Source organism: Pteropus medius, unplaced genomic scaffold, assembly GCF_902729225.1.
Source record: "Pteropus medius unplaced genomic scaffold, Ma_sr-lr_union100, whole genome shotgun sequence".
NCBI classification, from domain to species: Eukaryota; Metazoa; Chordata; class Mammalia; order Chiroptera; family Pteropodidae; genus Pteropus; species Pteropus medius.
Window position 1 is genome coordinate 11,367,982 of NW_024354911.1, and position 9,521 is coordinate 11,377,502.

Sequence of the window (9,521 nt, forward strand, 5' to 3'; positions counted from 1 at the left end):
GGCCACCATATCTGAGTCTCCATTAACCTGACTAACACCATTCACCTCATTCTTGTAATTCTGAGATCCAGCCACACTGAACTTGCAAACCCATTCAAACCATTTCCAGTAGCTTTTCCATACAAATGGGCTGTCTTGACTCATGCAGCAGACTTTCCTAAAATCTCTCAAAGGTTCACAAGTTTCAAACAAAAGCATCTGGTGTTGGCATGCTCCATACCTCTTGCTAAGCTGTCCCAAGCCTTGCACTAGCACCTGCCGGCCTTGGTTCATGGCTTAGACTCTTGAGGCACATTCAAGCCCAGAATGAGTGGTGGCCGTCTGGGAATTGTTTTCTGGCTTATGCCAGGTGAGCTCAAGCAGAGCACAGGCTTTAGCTGAACTTGAACTGTGGTGGGAATCCTCCTAGAAGCTACTGGTACAGGCACAAGTGGTGGCTAGGAAATCACCTGTCTGCCTCTGAAGATGACACATCTAAAGGGCTGACTGGGCAGGCACCAGAGTCCTGCTAAAGCAAATTTTTCTCTGTTGGGTCAGTGCCTATACAGCAACTCCTCCACTGTAGTCATGGCCAGTCCTCACAACCAATCAGCCTGAAGATTAGTCTTCTCTCATTAACATGCAAACATCAAACAAGGCTCAACTACAACAGGAGGACACACACAATCTATATAAGAAACAAACCTGGAGCACCCAGCTCAGGTGACCAGAGAGACTGGGCCACTGGGCCCCAAGGAACCTACTACATAAGGCCACTCTACTAAAACTGGGAGACATAGCAGCCCTACCTAATCCACAGAAAAAAGCACAGGGAGGCAGGAGAAATGGGGAGACTAAGAAACATGTTCCAAATGAAAGAACAGAAAAGAACTCCAGAAAAAGAACTAAACAAAATGGAGAAAAACAATCAACCAGATGCAGAGTTTGAAATGCTGGTTATAAGGATACTCAGTGATCTCAGTGAGAATTTTAACAAAGCGATAGGAAGCATAAACATGAAAACAGAAAACATGAAAAAGAACCAGTCAGAAATGAAGAATACATTAAAGGGAATCAACAATAGATTAGATAAAGCAGATGATTGAATCAGTGATTTGGAAGATAAGGTAGCAGAAAACACCAAATAAGAACAAGGAAGAAAAAAAAATATATATATATATATAATCTGCAAAAAAAAAAAATGATGGTTTAAGGGACCTCTGGGACACCATCAAATGTACCAATATATATTTCATAGGGGTACAAGAAGGAGAAGAGAGAAAGCAAGGAATTAAAAACCTGTGTGAAGAAATAATGATGGAAACTGGCAAAGGAAGTAAACATACAAGCCCAGGAAGCTCAGAGTCCCAAACAAGATAAACCCAAAGAGGCCCACACCAACATACATCAATGTTAAAATGCCAGAAGTTAAAGACAAAAAGAGACTCTTAAAAGCAGCAAGAGGAAGCTGTTAGTTACCTACAAGGGATCTCCCATAAGACTGTCAGCTGATTTCTCAACAGGAACTTTGTAATCCAGAAAGAATTGGCATGAAATTCAAAGTGAAAAGAAAGTGAAATTCAAAGTGAAAAGAAAGTATCTATGACCAAGATTTCTCTACCCAGCAAAGGTATCATTTAGAATCAAAGGACAGGTAAAGAGTTTCTCATACAAGAAAAAGTTAAGGAGAACATCACTACCAAGCCAGTATTACAGGAAATATTGGAGGCACTTCTTTAAAAAGAGGAATATATATAATATATAAAAGAGGAATATACACACACACACACATACGTATATATATCAAAAGTATGAATAATAAAATGGCAATAATTACATATCTATCAACAATTACTTCAAATGAAAAAGGATTAAATGCTTCAATCCAAGAATAGAGTGGCTGAATGGATAAGACAACAAGTCTCTTACATATGCTACCCTACAGAAGACTCACTTCATATCAGAGGAGGCACAGATGGAAAGCAAAAGAAAAAAAATGTATTTCATAAAAATGGAAAATAAAAATGCCAGGATCACAATACTTATACCAGACAAAATAAACTTTAAAACAAAGGCTAAATCAAGAGACAAAGAAGGACTCAGTTATCCCATTTCTGGGCATTTATCTGAAGAAATACTACTTCAAAAGGATATGTGCATTCATATGTTCATTGCAGCATTATTTACAACAGCCGAGATGTGGAAGCATCTGGGTGTCCATCAATGGATGAATGGAGAAAGAAAAGGTGGTACATAATATATGCAATAGAATATTACTTAGCCATAAAACAGAATAAAATCTTGACATCTTTAACAACATTGATGGAGCTAGAAGGTATTATGGTGAATGGAGTAAGTCAGACAAAGGCAAATACCATTTGTGGAATTGAAAGAACAAACAAAAAAACAAACATAAATACAGAAAACATTTTGATAGTTGCCAGATAGGAGGAGGGTTGGGGGAAGGGCGGTGAAAAAGGAGAAGGAATTAAGAAGTACAGATTTGCAGTTACAAAATAGTCATAGAGATAAAAAGTATAGCATAAGGAATATAGTCAATAATATTGTAATAACTATGTTTGATGTCAGATGGGTACTAGATTTATTGGGGTGATCACTTTGTAGGTTATATAAATGTCTAATCACTATGTTGTACACCAGAAACTAATAATATTGTATGTTAGCTGCAATTGAAAAATTAAAAAAAGTAAAAAATATAAAATAATCATTTTCTTGCATTTCTTTACAGTTTTATTACCGAAATACAGATCTCTGGTTTAGCGTTGCCCATTTAAACATTTTTCATAACTCTTTTAAGTCTCTTTTGATTGGTATATTTATTTCCATTCTTTATAATATCATTATTTTTGAAATGAATTTCTTACAGATAGCACATACTGGGTCATGTTTCTCTAATCCACCGTGTCAATTTCTTTTAATTGATACATTTAGGAAATTTACATCTAATTTAATTATTAATATGTTAAGGCTTAAGTCTCTCATTTTATTTTTCCCTTTGTTTTTGGTTCTCTATTATCTTTTTCCTGTCTTCCTGGGGGTTAAACATTTTTTAGAATTCCATTTTGATTTATCTATAATGTTTTTGAATGTGTATATTTGTATAGATCTTTCTTTGTTTCCTTTAGGTATTATATTATACATATGTAACATTATTATATATAACATTATTGTAGGATCATATATAAAACTGTGAGATGCCTAGTCTAATACTAATTTAAGTAAAACAAGGTCCCCTCCTTTCTTTTCGCAGTGAAAAAAATGCAGTAATCAGAATCAAAGTTTATGGTTAATTATAGTTCGTACAATTGATTTCAATCTGATGCCAATTTTTATATTGTAAAAGTGGTAAGGCTACTTGTTCTAAAATGAGAAGTGCAGAATTAAATCCTGAAATGAAAAAAAAAGAACTCACAGAATTACAGGATAGCATATTTTACTTAATATTAAATAAAACTGGATTAATAAAAATAAATAATTTTTTAAAAAGAAAAAACAATGTTATCATAAGAGGATAAGTTTAAACCCTTTCTTGAAGCTAATACAGTTGGACACTAAAAACTGAAATAATTACTTATTTGGCATTCAGAAAATGCAGGTTTATTTGAAGGCCTTGGCTAATAATAATTTTTTGAATTATACAAAATTAAGTTGAATGAAACTTCTGGAATTAGAAAAATTAATAAGCAGCTGATATTTTTACATTCATTTGGTTTTAAAGTTTGGTTAATCATTAGCTACTGATTTCATAGGAGTACTTCTAAATCTTATCAGTTCCAGTATGAACTGTGACTTACATATTCTTATAAAATGAAATTTACAATTTATGTATTAGTTCAATTTTGAGTATTTGAAATCAAATTATACTGCAACAAAAATGGTAAAAAAAAAAAGAAACAGAATAGAATGAGTCATAGAGACTATTTCATATCTAACAAATTGCAGATGAGTTTAATTGCTTCTTAGAATTGAGGAAAATAGAAAATGGACATCTGATTTCCACTGGACCTGGACTAGTGCCTTAAATCTGTTTCCTAATCCTGAAGACCAGAATAGCTCTTGGCTCTCTCCTGAGCCTTCTGATTTGTAATTGTCTTTATGCCTGAGGACACTCTGACTTGGAAATGTGGCCTATTTAAAGTTGATCGGTTCTGCCAAGTGTCCATTAAAGGTGCTCCTTTTAGATCCTAAATCTTTTGTGTTCACTGTGATCTCCTGGATTGATTTTTCTTGATACCATGTTCTCTACATTGTGCCTTATTGCACACAGTATTGATTCATTGGTCTCTGGTACATTGTCAATTTTCCTGTGAGGGACAGAAAACATAGACTATAAAATGTTTTCTTAATGAGAGTCCTCCTGTTGCTCAACTTCTGTTCTGAGTTGAAATTGAGAATATAATTATTTATGCCCATAGTTTTTGACTGGAGGTGTTCTATTGCTCTAACCATGGCACAGGCCAAGGGGCAAGAATGGTAATAAGTCCCTAATTCTTGTAGTCCCTGGAGGAGTATCGTGCTGCAGCAGCAATGATCATGAGCCCAGTTATATCCTCTGCTTTCATTATGATTCATTCTATGTCACTCTCAGAAATTTATTCATGGATATTTATTCCCTGCTAAGTTTTAGGAAAGCCTAATTTTTATATGTTTAATTTAACTTTCCTAAGTTGAGTTCGTTTTTCCCACTTTAAAAACTTCAAATAGATTTTCCTTTCTTATTTGAAACATTTTTCAGCTAAGATAAATGAGCCAAAAGAATGGCGTTCACTGATGTGTCTTTTCTTCTTGCTGGCTTGATAAAAACTCTTTCTTTTTGGAATAGAATGTTCAAGATCTAGTCTGGCAGGAAGTCAGTCTCTGCATTGTGTTCTCTGCTGGAAGCATTGATCTTCATTTTTTTTCTCTTTTCAGTTCTTCTTACTTGATAGTGGTCTAGGGACCATAATTCCTCGTTGTGGCTGCCAAAGCCCCCTATGTACAATATTTCTCTTTCTCCACCTGAGCTCTGCATCATCACAGATCTGCAGCTGAGAAGCTATCTCTGGAAAATATCTTTGTAGTTCTCCTCCACTTATTCACAGTTCATGTTATTTGTTTCACTCAAACTCTGTACTGCAGGGGAAGTTTTTAAACTTAGAGATGGGAAGTACTGGAAACAAAATTGATGTAACGTGTTGCCTAATCCATACTTTATATTGTCCTAACTCCTCATATCAGCTGATTGTAAAAGCACTAGTTGTATTGAACTACAGATGCTAACATGAAGTTTCAAAGCAATTAATGTCATTCTGGTAGAAATATGTTCACATTTGACTACAGTACCAGCTATTAACTTGGGGACAAAATAAAGATTGTGAAGTTTGTATAAACTTAATGAACCAGGAAATATCATTGCTTTACTGGGGTATTTTAAAGATTATAAACAACATATTAGCTAAACAGGTGGCTAATGAGTTGATAATTTGAAATGCTCTCAACATAGCTTGATTATGAAAGGGCATATTATCCACCAATTTCACAAATTCAATAAAATTGCCAGTAAGTAAGATTTTCAGTATAGTGAAAAAGATCAAGGTGTCATAACTTAAAAATGAATAACTATACAAACTTCTGAACAATACTGAATATTTTTGACATAGTAAGTACTTAAGTAAAGGCCATTTCTTCATATTATCTGCACATAATGTTAGTTTTATATTTGAAAATGAAAGTCAGTACCCTGTAAAAACATATATTTTAATAGTTAGAGAGGAAACACTATTTTTTTAAAATTTACAACATAAATCTCTTGGATTCGTAGTTAAATATACTTTATCAGTCTATAGGCCTTGACAGAAATGTACGGAGAAAATTTATTTTTCATGAATTAAGACATTTGGCAATTTAAAAAGCTGTTATATTTTATATCTTTTATTTCTGCTCATGCTCAGAAATAAACATTATATATAAATATTTGCTGCAAAAATAATTCTATGGTATTGCTTGTATTGGATGTTAGATATTCTTCATTTGCTCCTTTAAATCTACGCCTCTCCCTTCTCCACCCTGCTCTGTGGCCTTGCCCTCTCATTTTCCTTTATTTGACCAAAGGGATTTATTGGCAGGAGATCAGAGGACAGAAGAGAGAGAGAGCAGGGTTATTTCTCCTTTCTCTCCTTTCTGGGTCATAGATTGTCAGTGGCTGCTTTCCTTTTTTTAAGGTCACACTTCCCTGGTGTTCCTCTCCTATAGCTACAGCTTTTCTCTGGATTGTGATAACTTCTCCTTGCCTTTTCAGACTTAGGTATGATAATGATCTCCTCCCCTTCTTTCTCTGAACAGGGTACTTTTTTTAACTCTTACTAAATCAGTGAATAGTTTCTGTATTAGTTTCCTAAGGCCACCATAACAAATCAATATAAATTTAGTAGCTTAAAACAACAGAAGTTCTCTTACAGTTTTGAAGTTGAGAGATCTAAAAGGAAGCTGTCAACAGGGTTGGTTTCTTATGAAGGATAGGAGGAAGGATGGATTCCATGCCTCTCTCTTAGCTTCTGGTGGCTGTCAGAAATCCTTCATGTTGTTTGGCTTGTGTATATATCACTCCAATTACTACTTTGGCTTTCACATGGCTTTCTCTGTGACTTTTTTACTTCTGTTTCTCATTGAATTTAGAACCAACCCTAATCTAGGAAGATCTCGTCTTGAGACCTTTGCCTTGATTACAAGTACAAAGACCCTTATTCCAAATAAGGTCACATTCTGAGGTTCCAGGTATAAATGTTTTCTGGGGGCCACTGTTCAACCCACTACCATCTCTTCATTAAATTCTCCTCACTTAATCTGTTGGACACATGACTAATAGAGTTACTGGTTTTAATATATCAAAATAAGAAGAACCAGATATTATAATGAGCTATTTGATGAAAGAAGACATTCAAAATACAACAGCAGCATGTTTAGACTCATGCTACAATAAAAACTAGAAATATATTGTCTTAAAGAGACTTTAATGAAAAGTGTTCCTGTAAGACAGTAGAAATATACTTTTTGCTAGTGTTCCTTTTAGACAATATATTTCTAGTTCCCTTTGGAAATTCTATTCTAGAAAAATAAGATTATTTGGTTTATTTAAAGTCCACTCCTACTGGAGAGAGTTTAATAAAAAAGAAACAAAAATCATCTAATAAAATGGTTTAGTTTAATTCTTTGTTCTATCATATGTGAACTATTGGAGTACAAATGCAGGTCTCACATTCCTGAGTCTGAGATCAACAGAAGTTCCTCCCCTCTCCATGGCCTTAGCAATTCGAAAATGTTTAATTGCATCATATATCAGTATAATTCTCTAGTATTATAAACATGAAGACCCCAATTAGGAAAATTTTCTCCATAGCAGCAGAAAACACCTACAGAATACAACAGGGAAGAGAATAAAGCTGCAGCCCTGAACAACGCAGGGTATGGGGAAGTGAGGCCAACAGCTTTCTATAGAAAATATAGCAGTAGAAAACCTATGTAGGATACTCAGAAGAGGAAGTATAATGAGAGGAGCACAGCATCTGGAACCAACCAGAGTTAGAGTATTCTTGTAGTCACAGCAGCTCAAACATTTTCATAAGTTTATATGAAATCTTTCCCTCCTTCCAATGTGTTATATTTAAAGAGTTTGTGCTTATTAGTTTTAGAAAAAAAAATATGTAATATCTTACTTGTGGATGAATCCTTTGTAATTCTTTTAACCTTATCAACTAAAGAACTCCTCCAAGTTTTGTTAAAAATAGATATTGGACACATTTTCCCATCCTTATAATTTGATTGTGATGAACTAAAGAAAACTAAAACTATATAAGACCCATCCCTTTCAGAATCTTGCTTTAATAAACTATTTTATAAAAAATCTGGTTGTGCTGAATGGTGTGCAAAGACTAGCTCTATTTTTGTCATTCAATCTAATACATTAGAATGTTTACCTGAAAGTAATCACTTTCTTTGTTTTGTCATTGTTCTTTGAAGAACTTATTCAAAAATGATATTTTCCTTACTATAAAAAATGCAAATTTTTAAATATTTCTAAATGTTTTAAGTATATTGAACAATCTAGTGAGATTAAAAAGTCTTTTTTTCTTCCATGGAGGATATGAAAAATTATGAAACTGTAAATCTGTGTTTATTTCATTCGAATAAAAGAAAATACCACTTCATGAGGTAAAAATGTCTTGATGAGTCACAGAGATAAACATGGCATGAAATCAATTACTTAATAAATAGTTCACAGCTGTGATTTGTTTAATACATTATAGTTGACTTATACTGCCTGTTCACATTACTGGCCTAGTGTAAACCATTTCTGTCAATAAAATTATATTCAGATTTAAAAAGAATAATGTAGTTTATGATAGATTTAACTACAGCCAGCAATGATACACCGTTCTGTTGTTTTCAGGTTGTAGATTGAATATACGTTTTTAAAATCTTATGTCATATAATCAGAGTGTTTGTGTTTATATATGCCTTTGTTTGATTATAGCATTGGAAGTACATTAAACTCTTATGAGAGTCCTATAAAATTCAACAGTTTGATGGAATACTAAACAGGATAATCATGATACTTTGGAACTTTATTCTGAGATGAGTTAGATGTTCTTCAGTGATTTTCAATCATTAGCCTACCACTTACTTTACATGAGCAAGAAGAATGTCTGAGTCTAAAGTCTTGGAAAATTAAAAATATCTCTCAAAATATTAATCATATCACCAAAAAGTGACTCAAATATTGAAAAGAGAATGCGTTAAGTATGTCACAACAGTCTTTTATAAGAATCTAATAATAAATCTGCTGTCCTCGTTTTTTTCTACAAGGTCAGCAAACTTTTTCTTTGAAGGGATATATAGTAAATATTTTTAGTTTTGTGGGCCATACTACTGTTTCTATCTGACTGTTACTTAATTTTGCCCTTGTAGTGTGAAAATAGCATGGATAATATGTAAACAAATGGATGCAATGGTGTTTCAATAAAACTTTATTTACAAAAGCAAGTGGCAGGCCTAATTTGGCTAGCTAGACTTTTCTTGATGACAGCAATCAGGGAAAGAAATTAAGGCATTAGGCTGTTTCATTTTTCTTAAAAAGTTTAAGTCCATACCCAAAGCCACCAGGATAGAAGAATAAGTTTTACCACTTCTGGGACTTTTAACTCTGTGGTATTGGCCACATGAAACATTTAGTTTATTTAGTTTAACTGGTGAAGGCAGTGAATGAAATGACAGGTTTGTGTCACTTAAGAATTCCCAGCATGAAGGGTCATTAAATTATATACAATCTCCCAAAACCATCTCCTCTGATATTACACTATCTCTTAAACCTTCCAAATTTCTTTCCAGACATTTTTTTTTTTTTGAAGTCTGAAATGGCTAAAAACCATGCAATGTGTATCTGCTTCCTGTTTCTTTCATTTGCATGGAGATTTTTTAAATATGATAACATTGGTGAGGAAACTCATGTTGGCAGCCATTTAGATTCTTTCTCCTTATTTTACTGA